Genomic DNA, 18,962 nt, shown 5'->3' with positions numbered 1-18,962 from the left:
CTTTTGAAGTTTATGCTTTATCTGTAGGAATGTGGAAATCCTCAAAATCCATGCATACAATTTAATCAACACTCAAGAATTTTCAGTCCAAGCTAGCATGAAAAAAAAAAAATAAACAAAAATTCAAGTGTATATGTATCTGCACATGCCTGAATGGACAGGAAACATATTATAAAGGCAAAGCTCCGACATTCCTCTTGAAAGTCAGAGAGTGTCTTTCCGTCAGAATTAAGAGGTTTCAGTTAAGGCTATATTTACTGAAGTTAATTGTTTTCTGAAAATATTCACTTTTTCCTATTCCCTTGTTTGTTCTGTGGTGACTTCAGAGATCAAAAGTAACAAATTCCTAGAAAACACACTGAAATCTGCTTCTGAGACTATAAATGGAGGCTATATCCTTCATTATATTAATAAAAAAATCTCATCTGAGTGATCCCTAAATTAGTTTTAACATGTTCCTTGATTATATTGATAGTTTGAAAATAGAGGGATGAATAACGTGATATCCTGTGAGAACCTAGAATACTTTTTTTCAGGAAGTCAGTTCTAAGTTTGATGGAACAAAGTCTCCTTGATATTCCATTCTGTAGACATCATAGCTTACAGCTTTAACTCTGAAATTCTCACCAAATTCTGCATTAGACTCTACTATAGAAAATTCTCTGTTCACGCTTCACTCAGGAAAATATGAAACTTTGGCAAGCAAGACAAGTAATGTCTAATATTCCATATCTATAAATGAAGGAAGCTGAAGAACACATTTAGCAAAGTGGAACAGAAGATGCATGCCAATAAGTTCAAGAAATAGAAGATTAGGTTTACATTTCTCACACATCAGATTAAATCCCATGAAAATCTGATTTCTCTTTTCACCTTCTAAAACCTTATTCGTATTGTGTTTTTTAATCAAGTAAAAATAGAAAATAAAAAGATAAAAAATATGCCTATTGTGAATGGCTGTACATCTGGTTTATTCACATTTTCTTATTAGCCTTCAGCTGTTGTTTGAATCTCATCAGCCTGTTATACTGGGACAGTGGAAAGGTCATTAGAAACACATTTCTGGTGGCATTTTGACTGAACAGAACCATTAGAAGGAAAAAAGCCTGGGAATGTTACAGAAGAAAATAGCAAGGAAGCCGAACTTCCCAAACATGGAGTTAAGAAAGGATGAAGCCATCATTTGATCTTGACCTACTGTCCAAGAGATTCATTAGCTACACTCTCTGATCACCTGACTCTGACACAGCAGAGGCACAGCAATGGTGTCATTACTTTGCACAAAAACATAAACCCAGTATATATTTTCTACTCTTTTGCTGCTAATCAGGTTAATAAGAATTTTGATGTAAGCAAGTGAATAACCATTTATTTCACTCTGCAACCATCCAGGGTGCACAATGTTTATATGCAGTTTGAATTTGTTATTGCTAACACAGATCAATCCAATTCAGTGTGCGAGCCTCATTTTTCACTTTTTGGACCATGAATTTTTTTTTTTTTTGAAACTACATTTTTAAATGATCAGCAATTCAGTATCAAATGACAATTTCTACTTATAGAGCCCTTGTTCTTCATACTGCTAATTTTAAATTCGACTTTTAGCCGCAATAGAGGAATAGATTATGGTGGCTCCCACATCTGTCTCTAGTGGATATTTGCCAACATTAATCATTACTGTGGAACTCAGCAGCTAGTTGCAATGCTTAATACATACTTCAAATATATACTTAATATATACTTAGAAGAGATGAGGACTGGAGAAATAGGAAGATCTCTTGCTTACAACTCAAAACATAGTGAACTGTGTGGTGCCAAAACTTTAGTATTCCTAGCAAAACTAAATAGGGATACTTATGCAATTGAACAGTATTTTCTAGTTTAGCTATTAATCCCTTGCTGTAAAAAGTGCTACTTTATTTTTAAGGCAGTGTATGGGACTGGAGATAGGACCATCCTTGCTTCTCTGTAATGCCCATGACAAAGCTTTTCTCTGTTTAGACATGTTAAGGTAATTTTCAATTGTAGTATCTCAGATCTTCAAAGAGCTATAACGACATGCAATAATAAACCCAAATAGACTAAATGGAGCTTCCTGTGGGGAAAATGGCCCAGGATTCCAGGTCAAAGACAGTAGGGAAGAGGTTCTACCTCCCAATTTTCTTAATGCTGCACCTGTGTCTTCTTTATAAAACTGGAAAAATGATCAAACAGAAGTTGCAAAGATAAACAAATTACCTGCTCTTTTTCACTTCTACTGCTTCTAAACATGAACTTTTGCTATAGAATCACATTTTTGAATGCAATGTTCAGAGAAGTTGAGCACGTCTGTGCAGGATTACCCTCAAAATAATTTTAGGGTTTTTTTAAGTCAGTTCAAATATCTGCATGACTGAAACGAACAATGACTTAGTGGATTAAAGCAATCTTCAGACTATAGAGGCACAGAATATCCAGGTCTGCCTGGTGATGTGGGCTTCCTCTTTGCCATCTGCTTCTAAGCAGGAGGAACAGAGAACTGTTCTGCCAGAGGGAATTCCTTCCCAAAGGCTGATACTTGGCATCACAGTTTCCATAACGATGCTTAACAGAGCAGTAGGACACACTCTCAGCACTTGTGTCTCGAGGTGCAGTTCCTTTTCCACATACATATTCTTCTGACCTTTTATCTCTAGCAATGCAGACAGCCCTACCGTCTCACTGGGATGCATCTTGCTCCCCAACACAAGGCAGGCCTACATAGAAAAAAGTTATACCCAGCAAAATTTGAGATTAAGACTTTAAGTAATGTAAGGAAACAGAGATTTGTGAGATAAAAATAAACCCCAAAACCCACCATAAAATGCTATTCTAATCAATGCTTACAATTCATTCACATCCCTCATGCATATTCCTTTCAATGTGCTCTGGCTCAAAGGCCATATAGACATGATTTCTGTCCCTTCCCCTCACTGTATGAGGTTCCACAAGAATAACTTCCATCTGCAGCTACTTTGATATGGATTTAAATGCCCTGGGGAGTTCTGGCTGCAGTCAGACACCTTGCATATGTAAGGTGTATTCACTTTGCTTTGTTAATAATCATATTGCCTAATTCAGACTGTTCACTTGTCAGTTCTTCAATCTTTCAGATTTCAATAACTTCATGATAAATATTACAACAGACACTGGATATAAACTAAAGATGCTTTGCATTTGATTTCTGGTATGTTAACAATTACTCACAGAGATCTCACCTTCTACAGCAGATACAAATGTGACCTCAATAAAAAGTGATCTACTGGATGCATTTGAGAGAAAATTCTTTCCTTCCCCTTCACCCTGCTTTCATATGTTCTCTTTTGCAAGAAAAAGTTTAAACTAGTTTGGAGCTGATTTTTTTGTTATCTGTCAGTTTTATGTTGCAAAACCAACAACTAATGTTTTCCAAATCCCCAATATGTCAAGGGAATAAGGAATTTTTTTTTTTTTTTCTATTTGGTATTCAGATCAACTCTTCCACACCCAGTTTTATGCTACTGTAGTCAAAGCAAAATTTGCACTAAAGTGTTAAAAATTGCAGGACATAATTCTGGAACAGTACAGGAACCAGAACAGTCAGAGGAAGGTGCCTGAACATCCAGTCTTACAAAGAGTAAATACCACAAACTGTTCTCCTTCAGTATCAGGTGACCAGTTTTCTGCCACCTATCACAACAGAACTTGAGAAATGAAATGGGAAATCATAATTTATCAAACTAAGAGGAGCATAATTGGAAAGAAATTAAACAACAACAGAGAAAAAATAATAGAAAAAAAATGGCAGATGAACAAAGCCCAACCCTACAGAGGTAAGAAAGAGAAAGAAGTAAATTGAAAGACTGAATCATTTCCATTTTGACACACTAAGGGCATCAGCTTTTCAACCACTTTTTAATGAAAGAAGGATTTCATTTCTTTAAACAAAAATAATATGAAACATAAGAAATGTATTTTATACAGTGTTATCAGCTGTGGAGAGAGTAATTTAAATGGCATTCAGTAATGCAGGTGAAGGCTGTCTGGTAACCCACCGCTTTCATATTTGATTTCTCAGATAATTTCAGAGATCCAGTGGTCTCTCCTTGTCATGTCACAGTCTTTAATGTTTTTGAGAAATACTGAAGGAATTGCTGCTGAGTTGTCCTGCCTCTATTTGAGTCTTAAGGGTTATTGACTTTGGTTTTTTCTAAGGGTTCTTTCTTCTAAGACAAAACCCTCGAGACCTCTTGGTGCCGTCTTGCCTGCTAGCAAGGGGCACTGCCAGTTTTGCATGCTCACACTTTGTGACTATAGTCTTATTAATCTCCAGCTGTGTAGAGCTAGTTTTGCCCACACAGACATTCAAAAGACAAGCTTTGTTCTAAACATGGTTATGGGAATTGTTGTTACGTGAAAAGAACTTCTGTTTTGATTTGAATGTCTCATTTCTTCTGTTCTGTTTCAAACTCTGGGACATGCCTCATTTTTTGAATGGAGATTTTCATTATGTTTAATTAATTCTGAAGCTGTATACACTTCAGTTAATTTGAACGGCTTGGGCTTTTCCATAAATCATGGAACACAACTGGTTTCTCAGCTGTTACAAAACAGGAAACAAAACCAAATCCTGCATTGACTACTATGACTTTACTATAAATACCCTTAAAGGGACACAGCGATTAAAAAATCAGAACCATTCATCTTAAAATGTACCAAAAGAAAATATTGATCAAACAGACCAGCAAAATGCAGCCACTTGTAAACTGACCAGCCAAAGAAACACACAGAAAAAAGCTCTATTTGCTAGGACAATGTGAAACATTTGTCATTCACACCAGAAGCAGAATCTGGTCAGAATTCAAGGATATATACTTAGTTCTGATATCAGATCAATATCGCTAGAGTCCAATGAAGATGAAAGCCTCTTACTGAAAATATAAATTACCTTTTACCATCAAGATTTCAAGTTATATTAAAACAGCACTCTTATCTTCCCCTACCTTCAGTCAAAATGGCATTTCAAGAATAGTTCACATGAAACACAATTTAAGCAGGGAATCAGAGACTGAAACATCAATCCATTAGGCTTGCTATTTCTCAGGAAATGTTAAGAGTGGAGAAGTTCAAACTTCACTTAATATGTTGCAGATGAAGATATCACAATGTCATCCCCTCTAATTTCAGGTTTTTTCCATATCTGTCTTGAGGAGTTGTAACTTCTTTTCCCAGTGTAAAGCCTGAAACCCAAATGATTCTCTGTGGCATTGAGGTTGGATTCTTAGAGCCACAGAATGTCTCAAGTTGGAAGGATCAAGTCCAACTCCCTGTTTTTCACAGGATGACCTAAAACTAAATCATATGACTAACAGCATCATCCAGATGCTCCTTGAACTCTCTTGGGCTTAGGGCCATGACCATTTCTCTGGGGAAGCCTGTGCCAGTGACCAACCACCCACTGAGTGAGGAACCTCCAGTCTGAAGTTCCCCTGGTGCAGCTTTATTCCATTTCCATGTGTCCTGTTGCTGGTCACTAGAGAAAGCAGATCAGCACCTTCCCCTTTACTTCCTTGAGGAAGTTGTAGACTGTGATGGGATCACCCCCAGACTTCTCTTCTCCAAGCTGAGCAAACCAAGTGACCTTAGATGCTCCTCACAAGTCTTGCCCTCAAGACCTTTCACCACGTTCGCTGCCCTCCTGGGGACACAATATAATAGGTGGGCGTACTTCTTTTGAGGGCCCCAAAACTGCACTCAGTACTGGAGGTGGGGCTGCAGTGTAGAGCGGGACCAACCAGCCACGCTGTGCCTCATGCACTCCAGGACACAGTTGGCCCTTCTGGTTACCAGGGCACTGCATATTCAATTTGCCAGGGACCCAGTTCCCCAGATCTCATTCTGCAGGGCTGCTTTCCAGACTCTCTTCCTCTGATTTGAACGTACAACCATATTCACCCATCCCCGGTGGAGAATCCTGCACTTGCTCTTGTGACTGAAGCTGCAGACTTTTGTGGACAACTGTTGCCTGTGGGATGGACTCACAATGGAGAAGTTCATAGAGAACTGTCTCCCTTGGGAGGGACCCCGCACTGGAGCAGGGGAAGGACTCCTCTCTCTGAGCAGTGGCAGAAACGACCCAGGATAAACTGATCATAACTCCCATTCCCTGCACTGCTGGATGGGGGGAAGTAGAGCTGGGAACGAGGGAGGGATGGGGGGAGGGCGTTTTTAAGATTTATTTTACCTCTCATTATCCTGCTCTGATTTTGTTAGTGAATGAGTTAAGTTAATATCCCCAGTGTGAACCTGTTTTGCCTGTTTTGATGGTATTTGGGGAGTGATCTCTCCCAGTCCTTATCTCAACCAATGAAATGTTCTTTATATTTCCTCTCTCTATCCAGTTGTGGAGGGGATTCACAGAGCCACTTTGCTGGGTGGCTGGCATCTGGCCAGGGTCAACCCCACTACACTGTTCATGCTGTGCATATTAGTATAAAGGCATTTCAAATGAGCTACGGTGTACTCAGCACATTGTTGAGCAGACTGAAGGGTCTGCTAGCACACCATCCCACAAATATTGGCATGCTACCCCAGGCTTTTCTTTAATTACCCTAGTTTTATCCCTTTCCCCCTTCAAACCTCGTATAAAGTTCTTTCAATGACACCTGTTAAATGCAGGGCAAAGATGCTTTTCCCCCTTCAAGAAAATATTATCACTAAAGCATCAACAAAGGAACATTACAGAAGTTCCATGAGAGTCTGTCCACATTGCAGGTAGAGGAATACAGCCAAGAAGACATCTGAAACACAGTGAGGGACTGATGCTGAATCCTCTGGATCTCAGACCGGTTCCAACCATAAGCAAGCTATTCCTGTCTTTTGTTTACAGTAAAGTACCTAAGACAAATTGGTGCAATTTTTTTGTGAAGACTCCTGGGCTCTCACTAAAAAAAGCCTCACAAACTCATTTCTACTAGATAATAGAAAACCAAATTAGGTCTGGAGCAGCTAGGTTGAATTGATTAGCAACACGTTTGAGTGGAAAATTGCTGAAAAGCAGACCATAAGCTGAAAACTATCACCACACATATAAATGCAGGAGGTATGGCCTCTCTTTGCTATATCAAACCTTTCTTCTCTCACAAATCTATTTATAACTTCTCCTAAGTAAAAAAGTATTTTCTGTTCTTTTCAGAGGGGAGGGCTGGAGGACTCTCCACCACAGCTACAGGTTACACAAAGATGTAACCTTCAGTAATGTCACAAGAATGCAGATTGGTCTGTCCCCTGGTAGCTGTCAAGCCTGGGGGAGCCTGGTGAAGCATAGAAGAAATTTGTGAATTGCAGCAGTGGATTCTCTGAATGGTTTTAATGAATTAATGTCAGGGAGCTGGAGGGAGCTCAGCAGCAACAAAAAGAAAGGTATTTCCCAGACACATTTGAAAGTCTAACCTACTACTCAACCAGCCAAAACATCTATACTGAGCAAAGAAAAAATGTTTCCCCATTAAATGTTCTATGTTTTTTCAGTGTCTCATGAGGTATAGGAATAGATCCTTAAGAAAGCTTTTGCATCAAAAATCCCTTTATATTTTATACCAGTTTGATTTTCCATTGTTATTTTTCTTGCACTCTGCATACATTAAGGCACATTAATAAAGAAAGAAGCAAGTCGGCCTGTCAGATATTTCAAAATGTACCATGGAAAATGATTGGTTTAGGATGAGTGAACAAAGCCTGTTTGTTCAGCAAACTTAATTTTAGCTGCGGACCAAGAAATGTGTGTGTATAGCATGGACATATAAGTTAACTGAGCTCAAAAATACACCATATAGCTGGGCTTTTGGGACAGCAGAGAAACATAACGATTTGATGCTTCATGGCTCAACTCTACCTTTTAACATGAAGGAAGAAGCATTACAGTTACTCTGAGGGATGGCAGATTTTATTTTGCACATTCCCTTGGACTTCTGAAATGCTAGGAAGAAAAACATCCATAGTTAAGGCTTCAGGGTAAGAAGAGAGTCTCCACAAACACAGTAGCTAAGCCTGGAAGGTGAGATTGAAAGAACCCCATAAAACAAGATTTCATACTTTTAAAAATCCAACTATTAGCTCTCCATGTGAAACAACATTTTACTCTTCTAAATTGTTATATGGCTTATAAGCTGGCATTTTCAGGGTTTTAATTCCTATAAGGAATGTCTTAGAAAGTTACTGTAAGCTTGTGATTTGTATTCTCTAACAGATCCACAGGAAAACAAGAAAACCCCTGTAAGATACGGCATCCAAATTCTTTCTCACACAAGGATGGGAATTGAAACTCAGCACAGTTTAAGAAGCTCTGGAAAGATATTCATGAGACTCTGTTTGAACAGACAGACAACAACAAAGGTTTGTGCTCCCCTTCCCTACCAGTTTTCTGCCATGCATTCCAGCATATCCATGGGGCCTGAAAAGCTGACTTGCATAACAATACCCTAACAAGAATTACCATTACCTTTTCAGTAGGTTTACCGTCTTGGGAGGTGATGTTTCTCCTTGTTTCCCAAACTACCCCTGGACCTTCTCATCCTACTAGCCCATTGGAGACTGTTCCACAGAGCTGCCTGGACCCCCCCACAGCATCCACCCTGCGGAAGAAACAGATATTGAGAAACTATGTTGCAACAATTAAATCTTCTCAAGACATATATTGAAGACATTGAGAGAGAATAACTCTGGTAGACTAAAATATGATCTAGAGCTGTCATTACACAACCTGAGAAAGGAGGGGAACTGTAGGATTACAGTGTGCCCTCAAAGCCCTCAATGTATGTAGATATGACAGAACTGCTGAAGGCACAGTTAATTTCAAGAAGACTTTTAAAGCACTAATATAAACACAGATTTCAAAGGCAGCAATTAGTCAATAATGTGATCACCTAATCTTGCAGATGACAACCTTGCCTCACCTGTATTTTTGCGCACTTAGAAGTATTAGGAAGGGGGTGGTTACTTCTGTAGTTCTGTAATGAGTAGCTTCATCATATACCATACAAGGAATGGGGGTAGAAATTAGGCGTTTTCCTGTCATTAGCAACAGTGAAACGTGTCTATGGACACCTCTTGAAGGCAAGGCATTCCTTCCAGCCTTGGAAACTTCCTTCTTCTAGAGTCTTACAAGCATACCATAGTAAACATTTAAATTGGAAAAAATTTTAGAAAAAAATTAATTTGATAAATAATTTTCTATTTATAGCGTTTATATACTTCATCAAATTTCTGTAGCAGTCAATAAATAAGTAAAGATTAGAAATAATAATCATGCTTAAAATTTCATAGCTTCAAAACATGGATAGCAATGAGATATAAAACAGGCTTTTTTTTCAAATATTTTAAAAACATTGTTCATTTACTAAAGAAAAATAAATTCTACTGTCTCTTATTTATGACAAAAGACAATTGAGTAAATCATGACTTCAGATAACCCATAAGTCACTGATTCTGTTTTTCAAAGACCTGCCTGCTTCCTATTCCTTTGGCCTCGGCTGCCTAGCAACCTCCACAGAGCTTTCTTAGTCTATACTAATTCTGGAGAGTTTTCATTTATATATTTATTTATGAGAACGTCTATAAGGAGGATACAGAAACAAAGAGCTGTTTGTTCCTTCCTTCTAACACTTCCAACATGTCACCTCAGTGTCTCAGTGAAGGACACAGTCCTTGGTTTTGCAGAGAGGTACCTGACTCCTTGATTTTTCTTGGGAACAAGGCAAATCTCAGTTTTTATTAGAAAAAGCTTAGTCTCTTTAGGAAGCTACTGATGTAATAGGCACTGATATTTCTTGCCTTCCCTGTTGATTTGATTCATTGATCAGTTTTTTCACCCTGAAATCCCAGGTGCTTATGTAAGGTTACTGTGCTCATGCAGCCTGCAGCTTTTACTTAACATGGAGACAGTTTGTGCTACTGTTCTGGGTCACCAACCGTTCCAGTATCAACCAAGCTCTAGAGGGAAATGGAGATTAAAGCTGATCTGCTGTGTCTATGACTCAAAGCAGAACAATCTGGAAGGTTTGGATGGGACTGCTTGTTATGATAAGTACTTTGAAACAGGATATGGTCTTTCCCTGACCCAGCCATCAGCATTGCATGGAAAAGCCTATTTCCTCAGGGGTTTTTTTGCTGGTTGTTTTTTTTTTTTTTTTTTCCTTCATTATAAGTGCAAAATTGAGGATGTCACAGAAAATATCCCTATGCTACATCAAGAAAAGGCTTATTCTCTTGCCAATTTATTCGACCAGCACTTTGCAAATACTTTATGCCCTTATCAACACAGCAATCTCCTCCAATCACAAAGAAAGGGGAAAAAAAAAAAACAAAAGAGAAAGAAAGAGATGGTCAAATATGTGCCATGAAGAGCTTAACAGGCTTTTTCAAATGATGTGGTAAAGATATGCCAGGTATTCATAGCCTGCAGTCACATGGTGGAGATGTGGGGTTTGTGTCTCACTATTTCCAGCCCTGAACTCAGATGGAAGAGTTTGCATTTACTTCTGGATCAAACTGAAGCCAGAAACACAAAAAATCAATATATCTTAAGACATCTCAATATGCCTTAATCACTTCATTCCATTTTTTTCTGATTAAGTTGACCTTTAGCTATGTATTGTCCCTAAAGGACATGCAGGGAATCTGTGACAGAACATAAATCTGCAACCAGATCTTCTAACTTCCACTCAATTTCTTAGCAACAGAGCTATATACATAAAGATTAGGCTGTTGTAATCTTGTAGGATTATGGAAGCATTTTTAAATCTCTATGTTTACATATACTTAGGCATCAAAAACATTTACTCCAAATTCAACAGTGGGAAAAAAATATATTAAAAAAAACATCTCCAATATTGTAACAGGCAATAAAGGATATATGCTGGGTGGGATATCAGTGTCTAATGAAATAAAATAAAAGCAACAACATGAATGATAGAAATTATTCAAAACCAACCTGCTGGTTAAAAGTGTGATATTTTGTAGAGCTACTTAAAAACAGTGAAAATACCCATAGAAAATAAAATGTGCACAATGATTCAATAAACAGGAGGAAGAAATTTACTGGAAGTAAAGAGAGATCTGGGATTTCTTTTTTCTATTTGTGGGCTAGCTATAAAAAATTTTCTTAGTTCTTTCCCTCTGTCATTCTACACAGTAATATAAATTTGTAGTTAGCAGCAAATGTCTCAATTTTTATTCTTCTGAGTTATTGTAACACAAATAAATTCCAAATACAATCCAAAACTCAGTTGCTTACTGAAAATGAATTTCCATACGTATGTTCATTTTTCACAGAGCATGATTACTGTAGTAAAATTGGAGCATGTGATGTTTCCTCGCCTTACAAAGTATGATCACAATTACAAATGTTTTCAAATGTTAAGTCAAACTCTGAAAATAAACCTAATGAAGAGTACCAGAAACATAGATTTACATGTCTGTTTTCTCACTTACTTTTGTGAGAAGTTTGCATTTAAGAAGTTCAAGGGCATGTAAATAGACAATAGAGGAAAAGACTTTTTCATGAATTTTTATAAAAAAATTATAATAGGGTTTTCTACAGAATGAATAAGATTCCAAAATGCCAAAGCAGCTAGCAAAGGAAATTCAACCAGAGAAAATGAAGTTTCTCAAGGTATATGGAAAAATAAGTTGCAAGCAGTGCCATCCGAAATTTCAGAGACTATAATTAGGTACTAAATCTACTACATTTATGCTGGAAAACCTCACCTGCCATGCACTTAGCTCACAAAAGAAGAGTATACCAAAAAGGTTTTTTTTCAAGAAGAAGAAGAAGAAGGCAAAGAAGACAAAGAAGATGAAGATGAAGAAGATGATGATGAAGAAGAAAAAGAAGAAAAAGAAGAAGAAAAAGAAGAAGGAAAAAAAGAAGGAAAAGAAGAAGAAGAAAAAGAAGAAGGAAAAGAAGAAGGAAAAGAAGAAGAAGAAAAAGAAGAAAAAGAAGAAAAAGAAGAAAAAAAGAAAAAAAAAGAAAAAGAAAAGAAGAAAAGAAGAAAAGAAAAATGCCTTAGTTTTCTGGATAATGAAACATTAGGAGGGTTTGGAAAAAAGGTCATTACAAAGGAAATGAAGCTTTAGCAGGAAAAAGAGAGCAAGAAAATTCTCATCAATACGGAAGTATAATCTTTGGTTGAATAACTAATTCACCACAGAGAATTGCGGGAAACCTTTTGAAAACAATCAATAGTATTATTGCAACACTCAGCTCCTCATTTCAAGTGTACTGATTTTACTTCACACTTATGCCAGTAACTGACCAAAATTTGTTCTAAAATATTTAAATGCTTTCTAACAATTTATTATGGCAATAAGTAAGAAAAACCTCATTGAAGCTATAACCGGGCTTTAGTAACTGTTCTCAAAGCAGCTATATTTTTATAGATTTCAAAGGGATGAGAAGAGCTGCAGTAAAAGGAAGATTTATTAAAGAAAGACTAAACATAGTAGCATATGCTACCGTGATGACATAGTGAGGAACATAAATAAGCAGAAGAGAAAGAACAGTTACACAGTTCCTGCTATTTTTAATAAATATCACTAACAGGGTAACTTTCAACTGCCAAGAGAAAGGATGTTGTTATATTCTGTTACTACGTCTGGCCCTGAGTTGCCATTCCAGAAGAGCACAAGTTTCTTGTCGATTCCATGCTTTATCTGCCTGCTACTGAAGTCTTGGATATCCTAGGATGTGTGAAATAGCATTAGATTCTGTTATTCATGAATCTGAATCACTCGCAAGCAGTTAGTAGAAACATGTATGAGCTCTGGGTACTTACATGTCAACTAACAAGAGTAAAATCAATACAATAGAAAATTGTAGTGTACTATGACCACAAAAGACTTTCAACTCAGGGCACAAAGAGAAAATACTACTCCAAAAAGTTCCTTAAAGAAAGATATCTGTATACAAATTCTTTACTAGCAGTAAATATGAAGAACTTAGGGTTAAATCTCACCTCTGACTGCTGACTCACTGTGCAGTAAAACAAGCTACTGGTGTTTTCTTGATGGTTCAAAAAGGTGTTCTTGCCAGATTTCATTCCCTTCACTTTTTGACATATTCTGCTGTTTCAGAGCTCTATCTTATTTTACATGCTTAAGAGAACAGAACTTTTTTTAGACTTCAGAATTGGCCAAACCTCCATAAACCTTGATTATTTATGGCCAAGGTCGTAATTGCTTTTTTTCCTGATCTTTTAGCTTAGTTAAACCCTGAGTAAGGATTTTTCTCCTGCATAAAACCTGTAATTTCTGTATATACTGCACTTCTCCTTTTTCTTCTTTCAAGAATGCCAGATGGAAACAAACCAAGGAATAGTTGCATGACTGGTATGCTAATGTTTTTATACCTCTGCATTTGAGTTAAGCAGATGGGGAGCAGGTAATTCTGCATGGCTACCTCTCCAAAACAAGTTCAGATAAGGTATACATTCTAGATTCTAAAATAATTTTCTCAGATTTTCTATGTGATCTGCTGCAGCAAAGATATTCACTCATACACTATTGATTGGAAATGTTTTTGTACATCTAATCAATAAACGAGTTAATATGTGTTAAACCAATCTTCTAGACTATTTGCCTTGCTCAGCCTAACTAATACAAAGCTGTGAGTGATTCATTTCAGAGCAGCAGTACAGTGTGAAAACCAGACTGGTGTCTTTTTAATGTGAGTGTCTGTGTGTGCTTATAAACACAAAATGTCATTAAAAATATTTTCTCCTGACAATATTTCCCCCATTTTAAGATCAGTTCTATTGACTCGTAATAATGGTTTCCAGATACTCATCTGACAAATGGCTGTTTAATTTATTTTTTACTGTGAAAGATTTGACCTGGTTTGTTCATCTATAAATACATATTTTTGTGCTGTAGACACAAATATGCATTTGTTTTAGCTTTCATCCCTGCTGTGTTTGTACAACACAGTGTGATATTCACAAACAGAAAGAAAAGAGATTGAAGAACATTTGATAGTGTTGTCTAGCATTTTAAATACAGCAAAAAAAATAAATTAGTGCCCACTTCATCAAGTGCTAAATTCAGTATGTCTGAAATGAAACAGAGAGTGGGCCACAGAGAAAAAAAGTCTTCATCTTAGGTGGAAAAACAACTCATGTTGTCAACAAAGCAATAAGAGAGTGCTACTGAATTCTACTGAACTCATAATTTTAAACTTATATTCACCCTTCCTACTAGGGTATCTGATGCAGCTCCAGCTTAGCAATAATTATAAGGAATTTTGCCCTACCATAATGTAATATTGTCAAAGGGGACTGCGAGTATTTTTATCTCTACAAAAAAGGAAGATGATAGTCCTAAAAGAGCTAGAGCCCCAGAAAAATTCAGATAGCAGTTTTGAGTTCCAGAGCCCTATTTTAATCACAGTAAGACACAAATAATTTTTTTTGAAAAGCAGCTAAAACCATTATTTTTTCTTTCCAAAATGAAAGCTGTAATTCTCTGTTATTATTATTATTATCATTATTAATGTGAATTATTCCTATCTTCTATTCCTTTGCTGGTATATATGTTGCTTATATCAAAATTTTAGGAACCTTTTACCGACTTAATAGCATTTTGTAGAGTTTTCAATCTTTAATTAGAAGTGAATTTATGTAAACCAGCTTCAAAAACAAAGCATGGAAGACAAGCAGCTGTCACTAAATGACCCTTGAGATCTGTTCTGATCCAAAAAATTTTATAATTCTATTACATGAAAGGAATTACAGGATGCTCCTACTCACTACTTCATGTAGATACTTCCTAGTCAATTCATTTCCCTTTTCAGAGAGTTTCCAAATACAGAAAATTTCAATTATATTAATAACACAAAAGAGCTACCCCTTTATTTAATCCATTTTCTGCCCTTTGTACCCTCAAGGTATTGCAAAAGAAAGTAACATCATTTCCTGGTGTTGCACATGAGAAAAACTTATTCCCTGAGTTATCAAAAAGAAAGATTTTGAAAGATTCTTGCTTTGTAACTGAAGAACTACTTTCAGAAGGATTTGAAAAAATATGATTTGTCTAATACTAATGAAGAACATGATTTGTTTTAAAGTATATGTGCATAGTCACATATCATTTTTACTCTTGAGTCAAATGTAAGGTGGAGACTGACAAGCACAGCTATGATTCCCTGAAAGATACTGAGTAGAAATAGCTGAGGCTTGCATTGCTGGAAGGTGGTCTGCACTGTTACCTGCAAAAGAGCAGGGGAAAATCCCCACATTGTTATTGAAAACTGAAGAAACCCCACCAAACAATCAGTGTAGAGCCGTTAGAGCTTACAGATCAAAATATTTTCATTGAGTGCTATTTTAAGAGTGTAGTCTACTAGTACAAAGCAAAGCAGTTAAAAATATCAGTTGTTTTCCTATCTGCATATTGTTCATTAACTAGTGAGGTATTTCCCTGATGGTATTTTCAAGAATTTTCAAAAAAAAAAAAAAAAAAGCTAAAAGCAATTAAAACTTATAAATTAACAGATTGATTATGTGTGATTGGTCATATAGTACAATGTTGATGGTTCAGACTGGATGATCTAACTTTAACAGATGGAAACAGGCAAAAAAAAAAAATTGAACATCTTTGGGAAAAGAAACTGAGGCTTTAAACATGAAAAGGATATAAAAATCATATTCTCTCCTTTAAAAAGAAAATGTTTTGGAAATTACCTAACTAGTTCTCTTCCCTCTGAAGAGTGAAAAGGGAATAATCACCACATCTTTACCAGGAACATTTACTTCCTTCCTGTTACACAGATTACCAAGATGTGAAAAATACTATCAGTTCTAGCTCAATACTCCAGTTTTCCAAAACTGTCAAAACCATATTCACGCAAAAGAAGTATCCACACAAGCATAATGAAACAAACTGGTAGAAAATGGCACAAACATAACCACAGGCAGTGGTGCCCAGCTTATGAGCCCTCATTAAGACATATGAACTCAACTTGTAAGTTTTTCTCTCCAAAACATGCAGTGCCCATTTTCAGACTGCGAATTTGGAATCAAGTAAAGTTAGCATCTAGTAGGCCTTATAAAGTCTCATAGCAGACATAGAATTTGCAAGCTGGTTATCTGGTTCAGTGTTTTAGAAATATTTGCAAGCAGAATTTTATCAGCTCACGTATTAATTTATGTAGTCTGGGAATCCCAGCTGTACCTGCATTATCTATACATTAATGCCCCCTTTTTTGATTGCAAATAAAGAACTGTGAAATTTGCAGAATTTTTTTTTCCCCTTTTTTTTTTCTACACTTAAATTTAGTCTACTTTTTTTAGATACAGAGCAATGCATGTTTAACATAAATTAAAATTCTGTTTAACATAAAAGTGTGGAGTACCCACACATCCTAGGGAAAAAAAAAAAAAGGTTGGTTATTTAAAAGTCCAGGAGTGCAAACTTTCTTCTTTTGCATATAATCTAGTAGGTAAAGGACTTTCAAGGAAAGAGGGATACTCAGTTCAATTCCTGCTTCAGCTTGAACTGAAAGTCTTCCAGAAAAAAAAGTCTATTTCATAGCATTTCTAAGGTTGAAAACTACCTCTGTAATCATCAAGTCTAACCATCAACAAGCACCACCAAAATGTTCAACATTAAACCATGGCCTTAGCTGCCATATCCACATGTTTTTTGAATACTTCCAGGGATGGTGACTTAACCACTTCCCTGGGCAGCCTTATCCAATGCTTGACAACCGCTTCTTTGAATAAATTTTATTTAATATCCAATCTAAACCTCCCCTGGAACAACTTGAGGCCATTTCTTCTCTTCCTGCCACTTGTTACCTGCAAGAAATGACAAACTCCCACCTCACTACAACCTCTTTCCAGGTAGTTGTTGAAGTGATAACATAGACTTTATGCACCTGAAGCAGAGTCATGCCTGCTAGCCATGTAAATTTTCTGGGGACAGAAGGAAAAGAAGGAGCACACAAGGTGGCAATCCAGACATGGAAAGATAGTACTGGGTTCTGATTCCTTTATTTGGGATTATGGCTATAGCAACCAGACCGTATAAAACGTGCCATCAAGATCAGTAATCCAAAGATGGTCTGGAAATCAATTGTAGTCTACCTTAGACATTGTTCACAAGAGTATTACAAAGATCTTAATCTATGGATATTAGATACAATATATTGATGAGTATCTTGGAATACACCCCAGAAAACAAGTTTGTTCTCCATAACAGCATACTCAAAGCATGATTACCCTTTGAACTGAGCTCAAGAGATTTAAGCTCAATGAAATCTACAGTAGACAAAACTCCTGCATGTATTCTTGGTTGCCTAGTCCTATTTCAAGAAGGATGAAGAGAAGACCTCACTGAGCCCTACCATATGTTCAGCCTCCTGAAAAGACTGTTAAAAGTTTTACCTAAATGATTGTAGTCTATAAACTTCGTCCCTTTTCAAATTTTTGTCTTGAACATTCATAACATTTTGTATGAAGGGTTATTTTTAACCAAGATTAGGGAAATTAAAAAAGGAAGAAAAAAATAATCACACCTTGTGTGACTGCAGTTGTCCAAGGCTGGACTGCACATGAACTTGTGGGGCAGTCTCTGCACAGAACAGGGAATTGTGCTGCAGAACTGCTTAACTTGTCAAGCAGCAGCACACATTGACCAGGGGACCAAGTTCAGGACATGAGGTTTAAAATAAAACCTAGGCCATGTTTTACTCTTGTAGTCAGTAACATGAGGAAACACGTAACAGCTGTACTGAACTCCAGTGGGGGGGGGGAAGGGAAAAAAAAGAACACCAAAACGTAAAAGAACAGATCCAGAAACAAATAGTTGCAAAACTTTCCAAACATTTTAAAACACAAATTCAAATGACAATCTACATGCAGCAAAATTTCAGCAGATATCAGCAGGTATCGAAGATGGAACCTAAGTTTTGCTAAAAGAACAAACTCTATAAATGTGAAATTTGATAACATATTTTCATTATTTTCCCCTTTTCTTCAAATACTCTTCTCAAATAAAATTTAATCTTTGGTTGAGATCCAGTATAATGAATCCAGTCTTCAACTTGAGAAGCAGATATTGTACCCAAGCAACAAAAAACCCCTAAGAAAACCCACAAACCCAGAAAATTATGCTGCTATCCAACTTCAGAAATTGGCACTCAGGGACCATCATGTTTGTGACACATCTTTGTCTAAGACTGGTTTTAGTGGTTTAGAGAAATATTAAAATCTCTCATGAAGAATTTCAGACCTCCTTTTTACAGACCACTCTCCATATTTTCCCTGATTTCCCCCAGCCTGTGGCCCAAATCTCACAGCAGCTGAGTACAGCACCCAAGCTCCTGACACAATCACATGGAGGGAGTGATTCCAACATATCCAGTTCTCCATCTATTCTCTTGGCAGGGGTTACATGTTATTGTCTCCAAAGTCTGCGTTTTCTTAAATTCAAATCACACAATACAGTCATGAGGTGAAAACTCATATTATGTTGACATGCTAATTAAGAAAGGAGATGGAATACTTGAAACACGTATTATTAAACTTTTTTTTTGTTCCTGTCAAGAACTTTAACACAATTTGTGAAAGCTTGGAAATGCTAGCTGTTGCATTTTTACTCATATTTATTCATTAGAAAAATCAAAATTAAGAAAAGAAAATTGGCATACAGTTCTGAAAGCCAGTTCTAGAATGAGATGGAAACTCACAATCCCCTTAATTTCTATGCTTAAAGAATAATCAGCATAGAGAAAGAATACCTAATTTACAAACATTCATTCAATTATCAGCTAAGGTAGTCAACAGAAATGTCATTATACAAAACTGATGTTTGCTTCAGTAGCAGAGGGAATGAGAACAGAACATTTTATAAACACCTCCAAGGAATTGATAAGGGATGACTGCAGTTATTGGCATCAGAGACGTAGACAA

At 36.6% G+C, this 18,962-nt stretch overlaps 1 protein-coding gene across 13 annotated transcripts in view; it reads right to left on the bottom strand.

Moving 5' to 3' along the window:
* LRRC4C (leucine rich repeat containing 4C) overlaps positions 1–18,962 on the bottom strand; it is a 506,992-nt gene that overhangs the window by 55,617 nt on the left and 432,413 nt on the right. For 9 of the 13 annotated variants that reach the window (XM_032111687.1, XM_032111689.1, XM_032111688.1 and 6 more), the window contains one exon: positions 8,498–8,630. The exons of 3 other annotated variants lie outside the window; for them this stretch is intronic. The gene's annotated coding sequence lies outside the window, so the exon portion shown is untranslated. Of the gene's footprint in view, positions 1–8,497; positions 8,631–8,951; positions 9,139–18,962 lie in introns of those variants that run through there. One more of the 13 variants, XM_032111686.1, reaches the window with a different exon arrangement.

This window comes from Corvus moneduloides, chromosome 6, assembly GCF_009650955.1.
Source record: "Corvus moneduloides isolate bCorMon1 chromosome 6, bCorMon1.pri, whole genome shotgun sequence".
Classification (NCBI taxonomy): Eukaryota; Metazoa; Chordata; class Aves; order Passeriformes; family Corvidae; genus Corvus; species Corvus moneduloides.
Note: the sequence above shows the minus strand (reverse complement) of the source record. Positions and strands in the feature narration are given on the sequence as shown.